The 11336-nt window shown below is 42.7% G+C and overlaps 1 protein-coding gene and 1 long non-coding RNA gene across 3 annotated transcripts in view; both read right to left on the bottom strand.

Moving 5' to 3' along the window:
- REV1 (REV1 DNA directed polymerase) overlaps positions 1 to 1402 on the bottom strand; it is a 39041-nt gene extending 37639 nt beyond the window's left edge. For both annotated transcript variants that reach the window (XM_053384177.1, XM_053384176.1), the window contains exon 1: positions 1170 to 1402. The gene's annotated coding sequence lies outside the window, so the exon portion shown is untranslated. The remainder of the gene's footprint in view (positions 1 to 1169) is intronic.
- A 3737-nt stretch (positions 1403 to 5139) lies between these two features.
- Positions 5140 to 8907, bottom strand: LOC128411773 (uncharacterized). Its single transcript, XR_008329910.1, has 2 exons — positions 8693 to 8907; positions 5140 to 6886 (listed from the first exon to the last, which is right to left on the bottom strand). It is a non-coding gene; the product is annotated as an uncharacterized LOC128411773 (long non-coding RNA).
- Positions 8908 to 11336: the final 2429 nt, after the last annotated feature.

An 11336-nucleotide genomic window follows, 5' to 3' on the forward strand; every position in this document is an offset into this window, starting at 1 on the left:
TTCAATCAATCAGCAGGCAAAACTAGTCTTACAGAAACAGAATAAAAGGCCAATGTCAGGAAAAAAGTTAATGTCACACTAGAGACAAGATAGCAAATGAAAGGTCTTCAGAGACTAGGTGTGTTTAATTATCTTTAGTTTAACGAAGCTGTTATAAGGATCTTATCTGACTACAGCCTCTGGTGTTCACTAGTGATTAAGCATATAAAGATATGTACCAAGACTTCTATTTGACCTTTTGTTCTGAACCTCTAGGGCAGTATTATTAGGGCAAGCAATTCCATCCCCCCCCCCCCCGAAGAATTATGGGACTGAAACGTGCTGGGTAGCTGTCGAATACACATAACGATGAATGACGGGTGCTTGAACAATATATACCCTCAAAGAATGATCCCATCTGAGCAACTGTCTTCGTCCCCGTCCCCCACAAGCAACTGGAAACATGTTTCTTATCGCAACCCAGCTGTGAAATCCTGTTGCATCTAACTCGCGCCAGCCTTCATGCGGTACCGCTCTTTCCTTTCTACCCGCTTTCCCCTTTTTTCTTTTAAACCCCGAGCCTGAGTAGCCGGCGTCTTAGTTTTGCAATGGGCACGGGCGCCTGAAGACGCAGAGGAAAGAGCACGGAATAAACAGCATCTCCTTCCGTGTCAGTAGATAAACCCCGGGCATCCCCACTTCCTCACGCCGAGTGCGAGCTGTGCAGCCACCAGCAAGGCAGCTGCAGGGATGGGAAAAAGCTGCCAGGCACCGCCATGGTTCCCAGGACGTGCTCGGCTTGCCAACGACGCTGATCCGGAACTAAGGGCAGCGGCGGCGGCGGCGTCAACCGGGTTGGCGCCTTCGAGGAGGCCGAGGCTTCGCTGACTTAAAACAGCCGACCGCCCTCTCCCCTCAGGAGAAGCGAGCAACCCAAGCCCCGCTTGCCAGCCAGGAGGGAGGCCCGCCTGCCCGCCCGCAGGCCTGCCCAAGCTTTGGTCCCTCGCCCGCCTCCTCCGTGAGACTTGCAGGGTCAGGCAACCCTCGTGTCTGCCTGCGCCGTGTGTACGCGCCACATGGGGGCCTCCCCCGCTGCCGCTTCAGACACAACAAGCGCCGCTTCCGCACCGGGATAGGCAGGCAGTTGTGCGCGAAGGCGGCGGGCCAACCTCTTCCACAGCCTCTCTCACCTTTGCCCGCCCGCCGGGCGTCGCCGTCTGCCCTGCCGGGCCGTGTGGAAACCTCACATCGCGTCCCCGGCTCACGCCGCCCGCCGCCGCCGCAGCGAGAGCAGCAGCAGCAGCAGCAGCTCCTCACACACTTCGCCTCGCCTGCGCCTTCACCTCGCCGTCGCTCCTCCTCCGACCTTCCCTCTCGGAACGCCGCGTCACGCACGGCGCGCTCAAGAGTCTCGCGCCGCCAACAGCCGCAGCCGCAGCCGTTGGGCCTTTTCCCTCTCTCTCTCTTTCGCCCCCCCCTCCCTCCTTGATTGATCAACAGCGCTCGTTCGCCGCGGCCAACCAATCACACAGTCCTGCCCTGAGGCGGCGCCCCCTGGTGGCCTTAAGCAGTCGCGTGGCCAACGGGGAGAGAGAGAAATAAATAAAAGGAAAAGGGAGGGGAGGGGGGAGAAGGCTTTCCACGTGACGTCTGGGGAAGAGAGAGTGAGAGCACGCGCGCGCCACCCCCCCCTTTTCCTCGGCTTCTGACTCTTTTTACCTCACGCCTAACGCGGCGGGCTGCCTGAGTGTCCTCTGAGGGAAGGGGAAGTAGACGAGGTACTCTAGCGCCCCCTACAGGGGAGGCGGCGAGAGGAGAGAAGCGCGCTTCCTCGTTCATACACAACAAATAAGGAGGCGGCGGCGGGAGGGAGCTGACAGGACAGCCCTGACACCGCGCGGAGGAAAGCTATATATAGACAAGATAGATATAGATCCACGCGCGCAGTCAGACCTGGAGCTGCTGCGAACGGAAGCTCGGCATGTGGCGTCGCCGCCGATCCAGGCGTTGTGTCGGCACTTCTTAAAGGCGCGTGCAAAGGTGCCTGCCGCGGCGTGTTTTAAATTAGGCAGGTTTTTTCGTGCTTAAGCACGTATTTGGCGGCAAGTCTTGCAACTCGTCTATAAGCGCTCGTAGAACGCGCAGAAAGTGCAGCGAAGCCTCTTTGCACACAAAGACACGCACGCACGGGGCTGACTTTCATACGCATGGCGTTTTCCAAGCGTGCATGCAGATGCACACAGACACTGGGTTTTCATTTTTTTTTAAATTTACGTATCGCCATATACCCGACATTAAGCTTCTGAAGGACCGCCTTTCCCCGAAAGGATCAGAAGATAAAAGAGACCTGCTGCCCCTCAGCCGCGCGGCCCTGACCTGCACCACAGGGGCTTCTGGAGATCTCTTACTTCTAAGCAAACTATTGCCCTTGTTTTATCTTAACTTTTTTAATAAATAAAAAAACAACCCAAAGCTTGTCATAATCTGTGGTAAAAACACTTAGTGGTGTCCACCTGAAAAACGATCCATAAGCCCCTTGCAGAAATAAATAAATGCACACTGTGCAACTGGCAACTTGTTGATTGCTCATCCAGCAAAGTACTGTAAATGTAGTTGGTCGGCATTCACACTAGTATGTTTTCTTTTGTTTGTTCAGTAATTTGTACTGTATTTAGATCCCACCTTGGCTGTCCTCCATCATGGAACCTAAAGTGGCGTTGTTGTTGTTGTTGTTTATTGCATTTATATACTCCCTTATTCCCGGAGTTAAGGAGCAGTTACTAAGCAGTAGGTTCGAGAGAGAAAGCCAAGAAAAGCAGGATGCTCTTATTTGTTTTGAATCCAATGTTGTGTCTATGGGAGAGGCCAGAACCTATTGGACTGTATTGTTGGACATTCCTCTGTTGGATTCTGGCTGTATATATGTGTAAATAAACCATGTATCATAAAGACACCACAGTCTCCACTGTGTCTCATTGTCCTGAAGGAAACTCACACCCTGGATAAAGTATCTGCAACCGCTGAAATCTTGCACCACTTGTGGAAATGGGGGGGGGGGATATAACAATATTCTTTTAAAAACTTTATTTTCTATGTGCATTTATTTTTCTGATATTCAGTGTAGCCCTTTAAGAGTTTTTCTTCTGCCCTTGACTCATGGGTAACTTAATTGCTTTTATTTGAGTGCCTCCATAGAATCAAATTCCAGCTTTGCCAATTTCATTTTAATGTCTTTGGTTTATTATTGGACCGCACAAAGCCCACAAAAAAACGACATAACTCATTGCTCCAGGGCGACTGCAACAGATGGGTGAAAACGTGTGTGAAGCAATGCACAGCTGTTTCTGCATATTTGTGTGTGTACACAGAAAACGACATCTGCTCCGGATCTTGTGTGTCAGCACACACAAAACACTGCTTTCTACAAATGCTAGCACACACAGAGACAGAACAACAAAATCTTAGTAAAATAAGCCAACGTACATTTAGCGACTCGTCTATGTAAATAAATATCTGGATTTCTCTCCCTTTGTAACAATCGCCTCAAGAGAGCTTGCACGGAGGAGACTGCTCTGCATGTAAGTGAAAGATCGATTACCTTGTAACCAAATGGTTTTTAATAGGCAGCCGAACGTTATAGACAAGATCACATTAACTCTGGCTGTGTGTATAATGTTGAAATCAGTCTGATCGCATCTCTCATACAAGACAGTGCTGCATTGCAGGCACAGCCCGCAGAGTTTGCATGCAACGCCAGACGTCTCCCGCACTGCCGCACTGTACCTGCTTTTATCAGTATCATTCATTACAGGACATTCCTAGCTGCTGTCTGCTACAGAGGCTTAGCCGAGACGGGGATACATTTGGGGATTAAAGTGCAAGGATAATCTATGTTTAACACGCTGTTGCTGTCAGGGGTGGAAAATAAAGGATGAAGAGGCCTCCTCTGAAATGCAGCTGCCTTTGACTGACATCTAGTGGGCAAAAAGAGGAGCTGCAGGGAGCAAGTACATAGAAAACCAGGAAGCAAAAACAAAACAAAACCAACACACAGATTTTTAAAGTATGAAATGGTTTCAAAACCATGAGAACCCAGAGGCTGAAAGGGAGGGTGTGTCAGAAGGGAAATGAATGGAGAGAGAGATATGTAACTTTGTATTAAAGTAGCATTTTTCTATGTAACTTTCTATAATTGTAATATTTTATCTGTTGCTGCTTCAGTTTTTTGTAGAGGACTTATAGTGATGTTTTTAATATATTAAACTTTATAGAAATTAAATAATCAAATAAAGTTATCCCTAATCTCTTTCATTGTGTAATATTACAGGCAAGCATGTGCCCCAGTACAGTGATTTACTAGAGAAAGTGTCAAGGTTATTTACAGAGGCCACTGAGTTTTGCATAAGTAGGCTGGTACCTACAGCTGCCATTGTCCCTTCAGAAGGATGAAACTTAAGTGTAATAATATAAGACAGCTGCTTGCATTCTAAAACTATTTAACTCTGCTGTGGCATTAACTGTACTGCAATCAGCTGGAAGTCAGATTAAAATTGTGGCTCCACACAACGATTAAAATAGCATTATTTGCCCTGTTAAAATATTGACTGCCTGTCCATATGGCAGAATATAATCATGACAACAAGGGAAAATATCTGCTATTAAAATGCAGGACCAGATCACTTCCTGTATGTTTTTAAATCTTATTTTTAGGAGCAGTTTCACACTGGTGCAGCAGTTTTATTTTGTTTTTGAAGTATAGCTACATGGACGTGTCTCTGCATTCTCTCATATTGCACCTGCCCTTGGGTAGTACAGATGCAAATTCCTTTTGCTTTTCCTTTATCTAAGTGCATGCAGAGGCAACAGCTTGCATATCTGCCTCTGCAGAGCTGGTCAAGGTCCTTCAGGTATCCCGGTTGCCTTAAACTCTTGCCTTGATCTCCACTCTTGCCTGGAATTCCTTCCTTGATGAGACATTGCAGGGCTTCTCCTGTGAGCTCTGAGCTCCCCCAGAACAGGGCAGTTTCTCTTTCATGCAAAATAATTTGAGATCCCTTCATCCTCATCTGGAGTGAGGATTTACCCTATGGTTTAGAAACATGTACTGCTACAATAATGGCAGCTTTATACATTTCCCAAAATGACTCAGATGAGACAAAATTGAGATGTTAAAGGTGTCGAGTTCATGGTTTATTTTCACATTAAAAAAGTAATCTTATCGATGAATTAATATTTATAATATAAAAGTGCTTTTTTAAAAAACAAAACAAAAACAAATCCTTAAGGCTCATTCTGTAACATTACAGTAGGGTTTTTCACCATTCCAGGAACTGTGCTACATGAGTTTTGTATGAATGGTAGAAACAGCAAAATCTCCAAACAGCAAAACAATTTGTCAATAATATTTCATCACTTTATACACATGAACTTTAACTATGTAAAAGAGCTATGTAAAAGAGCTATAAACAAACAAACCTCTCACATTATTTTCTTTATCATGAAGTGGGGCCAACGGATTTAATATTTTATTTGCAAACATGGCATTGAATAAATGTTATCTGGTGAGCTATGTCAAGTAGTTTGATACTCTAGGAGGCAGAATAATACAGACATTGCTTGCACATCCTGCGATTCCTATTACAAAATTTGGGAGACCATCAAGTTCAAATAGTACGTAAGCACGCTATTCACTCCATCAGTCACATGCTTGGCTGAGACGAAACTCTCAGGAAATGACAAACCACTCACATTGATGCAGTTCTAATGACGTGAATATACACTGGTACAAACAGCATGTGAATTAACCCCTCAAGATTAAGAACACACCTGTATTCATTATCATCAACAAATGGACACACCAATGGATGCATCATTTCAGCTTGCTTGAGGAAGGAATTGAGACAGACTTGCTGCAGATCGGCTTAGTATTTTGATTGGCTTCCTGCTTTTGGTCTCAAAGAGGCAAAATGGAAAAGCACTTTGCAGTTCGTTCTTGTCACGTATCATGTATGTTTTGTAGTTATGCTGTTATAAAGAATTAATATGACTCCCTTCCCTTCCTAATTTGCTATGTATTGCTTGGATTGACACTCTGACATTGCTACTTCTAATTAAATTGATAATAGGTTTGGCATAAATAATTCACCGCAAAGTGATCAAAACGCAGCAGCCATAGCCTCAGATTAGTATTGTCTAAGAAGAAAGTTATCTGCAACTACAAGGGTGTTTTGGAAAGTTAGGTCGAAAAAAGTTGCCCATGACATAGAGCTGGGGAGAGAGTCATAACTCAGGATGCAGTAGGTCCAAATTTCAGTTCCTGATATTTCCAAGTAGGAGTGGGAGAGTCCCCCTTGTCTAAAATATTGGAGAGCTGCGGCCTGTCAGTGAAAATGAGAGTGAGCCAGACAGACCAAAAGGCAATTCCCTGGGCTCCTTGATATTGCTCTTCCTTTCTGAAGCACCCTTGGAGACTGGGGAGGAAATGCCAACTGATTCAATAAATTAATAACTTCAAACCTTTCAATATATATACATATACATATACATACATACATATATACATACACACACACTTTAGAGCATAAATTACTGTACAGAATACTTCCGTTTCTTAAGTTGCTCAGTGAGTGTAAACAATAAAAACATGCCATTGTAATGACATACACAGAAGAACTGTATTGAGACCATATAAATGCTAGCAGAAAGGTGCCAGACTTATAGATAGCACTCTATCGCCTTTCCTGTTTTTTTCAAAACAATGCTGGCACCAAAAGAAAACCCCCCTGTAACTATGGACTAATTGAGTTCTATGTTAAGGAGTGTGAGAGGAATGGAAACAGATCATTATAACATGACATAAAGTCCTAGCAGGAATTTCCTAAAGGTTGCTGATACTGTATAGTGGAAACTGCCCCCTCTACACTGGCATACAGCAGAATTACTGACATATACAAAAATGAATGAGTATAATCTGGGGCACATTTGCAACTGATGGCTAATGCTAACATATTACCAGGTGGCCACAGTGCCTGCATTTGTGGCCTCTGGAAAAATGTGAATTCTAGCCAGCCATATCTGTGACCACCAGGTTCAAGTGATATTTACCCATGGCAAGCACTTGCCAAAGGATTGGTGGGCCTACATGAGCATCTTGAGTGAACCTGCATCAGACATGCACCTATATTTGTGGCCGCTTCATACAACTGCTAGTCATGTGATGGATACTTGAAATACAACTTGGAAAGCTTGCATGCAGTAATGTTACTTGTTCAAGTTAATATAAAAGTGATTTGCAAAGGCACAAAATAAGTAAATATGGGAATGCAGAAATAAAAAAGGCAATTAAAAAAACAACACCTACCAGCAGGCTGCCCAAGATGTACTGTTCATAGAAACCTATCACCACACAGGATTTGGCTTATGGGAAACCAAATGGCTAGGCATCTATCTTGCCCTCATTTCCCACTGGTAGCAGGGACTTAGTAAATTTCCCCCCATCACATGATGCAACAGGTGGCCATGATCTCACATGGCTAGATGTGCAACACTGAGATTGACCATAGAACAAATGGTTACCTCACCACACAAAATAGTCTGTGGGTGTTTCACTTGTAAAGATAATTTTTTCCAACAGTTTTATCTTCTATGTTAAGAAGATGTGCAGAAATAAAATGTCACATTGTCTTAGATTATGATATGGACTAGAGCAATGGCTTCTCAGAAAATTGTGGGTTGAAATAGAATGATTATTTAACAAGATTTTGTTAAAATGATTTTTGGTTGCGCGAAAAGCAGAGATGATGATGATTTTGTGAAATCCAGTTGTGATTGTTTGCTACTATTGATCATTTAGACCACAATCCTAAACACACAGAACAGGTTGGACTGGGCAAAGGTGTTGCTCAGTTCTCCTGGCTGAACTGGGGTTCTAGTGATCACAAGTATCCATCAGAAACAAAGTTCCTTTCCACTAGCAGAGAGAGACATGTTTAATCCAAGTAGGTTTGTGAACCCTGGTTTTGTTTAAAAATTGTAGCCAAAAAGTGGAGGGAAATGGTCAATTGCAGTCTTGTGGATAGATGCATTAAGTACAAACTAAGGCGGGTGGTGCTGTGGGTTAAACCAGAGCCTAGGGCTTGCCGATCAGAAGGTCGGCGGTTTGAATCCCTGTGACAGGGTGAGCTCCCGTTGCTTAGTCCCTGCTCCTGCCAACCTAGCAGTTCGAAAGCACATCAAAGTGCAAGAAGATAAATAGGTAGGAAGGTAAACGGCATTTCCATGTGCTGCTCTGGTTCGCCAGAAGTGGCTTAGTCATGCTAGTCACATGACCCAGAAGCTGTATGCCGGCTCCCTCGGCCAGTAAAGCGAAATGAGTGCTGAAACCCCAGAGTGGTCCATGACTGGACCTAATGGTCAGGGGTCCCTTTACCTTTAAGGGCTGAATATTTGCCCTCATTAAAAAAAATAAAAATCTGGCTATATAAAAGTCCTCTATAACTGGTGGAAATTTACATCTGAATGCTAATGTATAGTTCCAAAGGCAAACTATTTCAAGCTTTACACACCAGAAATTCATTGCTAATTTAAATTGGTGTCATCTCATTGCTCATAAATCCATATAGTGAAGAAGTCCATGGGCATTACTGGGATTGCGCCAGTATAAGTAATCAAAGACTCTGCTCAGAAATTATATGAACCTAGAATACAGTGGTACCTCAGGTTACATACGCTTCAGGTTACAGACTCGGCTAACCCAGAAATATTACCTCAGGTTAAGAACTTTGCTTCAGGATGAGAACAGAAATCGTGCAGCAGCAGCGCAGCAGCAGCAGCAGGAGGCCCCATTAGCTAAAGTGGTGCTTCAGGTTAAGAACAGTTTCAGGTTAAGAACGGACCTCCGGAACGAATTAAGTACTTAACCCGAGGTACCACTGTACTGGTCTCTTAGTAATTCTTCTTCTTTAAACTGATCACTTTTATAAATTATCTACACCTATTTGTGTTCTTACTTTGATCCCATGCAAGGCAGATGTGGTGCTTTGGTAAGTTCCTACAGTAGTTGCACACAGCTGCATGCTAATGAGCAAACAAAACCCCCTAAAAATCCTGTAGAATTTCTAGGAACATATTGTACTTATCCAGATGGACTCTAGGAAGCTTGAGGTGGGGAAAATGCCGGCATCCTGAGTAGGAATTTTTGATGCACGGGTATATGTTCATAGCACTCCCATGTATTTCATAAGCAAAGAACATGCAAACAAAAATAAATATGCAATAATTGTCTTGCTGTCATAGTAAGAACCCATCGTTTTAAACCCTTCTTATCAGTGTTTTGGGGCTACTGGTAGAAACTCAGGAACTTATTCTGTGATAGCTGCCTCACACAGATTATAGGGACATTAACTGTGTTTGTAACCTATTCGTTCCATTTCTTTTATTTCCACCACCCATCTGCCTGCCCCAGTATTCCACAGTTAGCATTACCTCTGTTGCATTTCCTATCTTTTTACATAGTATAATGCCAAAATATTTATTTGTGGCATCTTCAGGGTCAACACTCCCTTAAATGGTTCTGAAAACAGTAATTTTATCAGTCTGAAAAACTATGGTATGTACACACAGGTGATACTCGTGAATGTTACTGGAACTTACAGAGCAGTCATGTGCGTGTTTACCTGGAAACAAACCACACAGTGTTCAATTGTGCTTACTCCCTAGAAAGTGTGTTTAGGATTGCACCCTTAATTTGTTGGCAATGTTCCCTTCTGAAGAGATGAGTTGTTTAGTTTGAAAATTGTCTTCCATCTTTAGTACTGAAAACTGCAATGCCAAAATCAGTAAACGAAGCTCTGGCTTCGTTTGTATGTATGCTGTATGTACGTTATTTTTTAAAAAAACTGAGGCCCTGCTCAAGTATCACATTCAGTGTCAACTGAATTATAAATTCATTTTTCCGAAGTCAGCACTGAGTAATCTAACTAATGTTAGTGAAATGACTAAACTATTATGTGATTCAGAATGGGATGCAAAATAAGTATTGAACATTCCAGGATATAAATGCTGAACAATTAAGATTGATCAAAAACAAAAATGAAATTATTAAATAAGATTCTGTATTCATTGGTCCTCAGAATCATAGTGAGATTCTTATACTGTATCACTTCCTGATCATTGGGTGGGTGAGAGGGAATTCTTCCTTTTTCTGTACCCATTGTGTGTATGTGTATATATTGTATGTGTGTATATTTGTCTACTGTATTCAGATGAGCATTCCATGCATCTGACAAAATGGACTCTGGCCCATGAAAGTTTGTGCCACAATACATTTGTTAATATTTAAAGGCTCCATAAGACACTTTCTTATTTTCATTTTAAAAAAAAGAATAATCTATCAAAAGGACAAGACAGTTGATGCGGCTTTCTCTGACTGAAATCGAATCTGATTATTGCTAGATTTGTTTTCTTGGTCAGCAGGCACTGAAGAGAAATTATAAATATGGAATAATAAAAAGCACAGGTATAGAAGAAAACAACAGATTATTTTTAGTACAGAAGGCAGCAAACCAAGCTTTGCACATAAACAGAATTGAATGTAATTAAATTTGAACTAGAAAAAAATTGCTAATATGCTACATTGCTAAAATGTTTATCAGAATGTGTGTGTATGTTTATGCACTGGTTTTGCAGCATTATTGGTGGAATCAGCTATAATTTGTTTTGAAATGTCACCGTTGATAAAGAGATAATATTTTCCCCAATACCTTTACATTCTACCGTATTTTTCGCTCTATAAGACGCACCAGACCACAAGATGCACCTAGTTTTTGGAGGAGGAAAACAAGAAAAAAAATATTCTGAATCTCAGAAGCCAGAACAGCAAGTGGGATCGCTGTGCAATGAAAGCAGCAATCCCTCTTGTTGTTCTGGCTTCTGGGATAGCTGCACAGCCTGCATTCGCTCCATAAGACGCACACACATTTCCCCTTACTTTTTAGGAGGGAAAAAGTGAGTCTTATAGAGCAAAAAATACGGTATTTCATTATTCCACCTCCCTCTACCAGTTTTAAAGACTGTTCCCTAGTATAGTATATGCATATGTATAAATGGCTTTCTGAAAACAAATATGATTTAAAAACCAAATATTACATTCTACATGTAATCTAGTTGTTGTTTTTTTAGCCACAAAACATAGCAGGCCTTTGAATTGAATATTGTTCTATGTAAATCACAAGGGTAGCCAATTAGAAGCTTGTGGACTTGACCTGGCCACTAATGAGCCCACAATATTCGAATCAAGGTATGATAAAAAGTTTACCCTCAGTTTCATTCAAAAAAGAAGGACGCCATTTTCAGATTGC

The sequence above is a fragment of the Podarcis raffonei genome, chromosome 4 (assembly GCF_027172205.1).
Source record: "Podarcis raffonei isolate rPodRaf1 chromosome 4, rPodRaf1.pri, whole genome shotgun sequence".
Taxonomy (NCBI): domain Eukaryota; kingdom Metazoa; phylum Chordata; class Lepidosauria; order Squamata; family Lacertidae; genus Podarcis; species Podarcis raffonei.